General features: G+C 49.9%; 1 protein-coding gene across 1 annotated transcript in view; it reads right to left on the bottom strand.

Moving 5' to 3' along the window:
- Window positions 1–1759, bottom strand: part of LOC119412029 (E3 ubiquitin-protein ligase RNF123) — a 69923-nt gene that overhangs the window by 9383 nt on the left and 58781 nt on the right. The window lies entirely within an intron of this gene.

Below are 1759 nucleotides of genomic sequence, written 5' to 3'. Positions count from 1 at the left end.
AGTCCGGTCCTGGTTCCATTAAAAGTCAGGTCCTGGTTCCATTAAAAAGTCCGGTTCAGCTGCAGCTGGAGAACCACAGAAGAAGAAGTGAACTTCCTGTCTTCATCTTCATCTGGACGTTTCAAACCTGCGGTCTGTGGCCCAAACGACCCGGTTCTGCTGCGGTTATTCAGAGCCAACACTCAGCCTCTCACTGCAGAGTGATGGTACCAGGTTCAGAACCACCGACCCGTGAAGAGAAGGTTCTGATCCACTTTAATGGGACCAGTTTGACAGAATATGTGTTTCTAACCTAAACTTGGTGGATCCAGAACCAAAAAAGTCCTGGTTCTGATCCACAACAAGGCAGCCCTGAACTTAGAACCAACAGTCAGCCACAACATTATGACCGATCAGAACCATCAGATGGGAGCTGGTCCAAACAGCTCATCTGAGGCACTGCAGTTTTACCGGGCCAATCGGACCGGACCGGTACACACACAACTGACGCGCTTGTTTGCTTGTGATCACCAGGACAACGGGCCGAGATGTCAGGCCAACCACCTCCAGAACCAAACTCTGAAGATCCAAAGAGGACACAGTGTGCATGTGTGTGTGCACGTGTGCCTCTGTGAGTGTGTAAACATTCAGACAAACGAGCGGTCCAACAGAACCGGGCCGACAGCTTTTCAAACACTCTGTGATTTAATCAGACTCAGGCAGCTGGAGGTGGCAGACAGGTCTGGGATCAGAGGGTCTGGTTCTGAATCCAGCATGGATCTGGGTCACATTGAAGGTTCTGCTGACATACAGAGGGTTCTGGCTGCAGAGGAACATCTGGAAAATCTTAACGACGTTTTGTTCTGTTTCTCTTTAAGCTACATTTGAGAAAAACACGTGACGTCCTCCCTCGATGCAGCTGGATTTATGTTCTGGTTCTGACCCGAGTCCAGTACCTGCGGACGGGTCCTGGGTGGTATTACAGATCCTGATTGATCTGATCCGGTTTTATCCAGTCAGCTGGGAAAGATCTGTGACATCACGTTCTTCAAAAGGTTTCCTAGAAACAGACACCAACGAGCTCAGAGGACGTCATCAGTCAGTCAGTCAGCCAGTCAGTCAGTCAGTCAGTCAGTCAGTCAGCCAGTCAATCAGTCAGTCAGCCAGTCAGTCAGCCAGTCAATCAGTCAGTCAGCCAGTCAATCAGTCAGTCAGTCAGCCAGTCAATCAGTCAGTCAGCCAGTCAATCAGTCAGTCAGTCAATCAGTCAGTCAGCCAGTCAGTCAATCAATCAGTCAGCCGGTCAATCAGTCACAGTCAGTCAGTCAGTCAGCCAGTCAATCAGTCAGTCAATCAGTCAGTCAGTCAGTCAGTCAGTCAGTCAGCCAGTCAATCAGTCAGTCAGCCAGTCAATCAGTCAGTCAGTCAGTCAGTCAGTCAGTCAGTCAATCAGTCAGTCAGTCAGTCAGTCAATCAATCAGTCAGCCGGTCAATCAGTCAGCCAGTCAGTCAATCAATCAGTCAGCCAGTCAGTCAGTCAGTCAGTCAGCCAGTCAATCAGTCAGTCAGTCAGTCAGTCAATCAGTCAGTCAGCCAGTCAGTCAGTCAGCCAGTCAATCAGTCAGTCAGTCAGTCAGCCAGCCAGTCAATCAGTCACTCAGCCGGTCAGTCATTAACTAATTGCAGTGTGAACCCTGGACCTGGACCCTGAATGTGGAACAAGAACCCTGGACCCTGAATGTGGAGCATGAACCTTGGACCAGAATCTAGACCTGGAGCC

Source organism: Nematolebias whitei, chromosome 7 (assembly GCF_014905685.2).
Source record: "Nematolebias whitei isolate Nwh7 chromosome 7, NemWhi1, whole genome shotgun sequence".
Lineage (NCBI taxonomy): Eukaryota > Metazoa > Chordata > Actinopteri > Cyprinodontiformes > Rivulidae > Nematolebias > Nematolebias whitei.
This window is presented reverse-complemented; position numbering and strand designations above follow the sequence as displayed.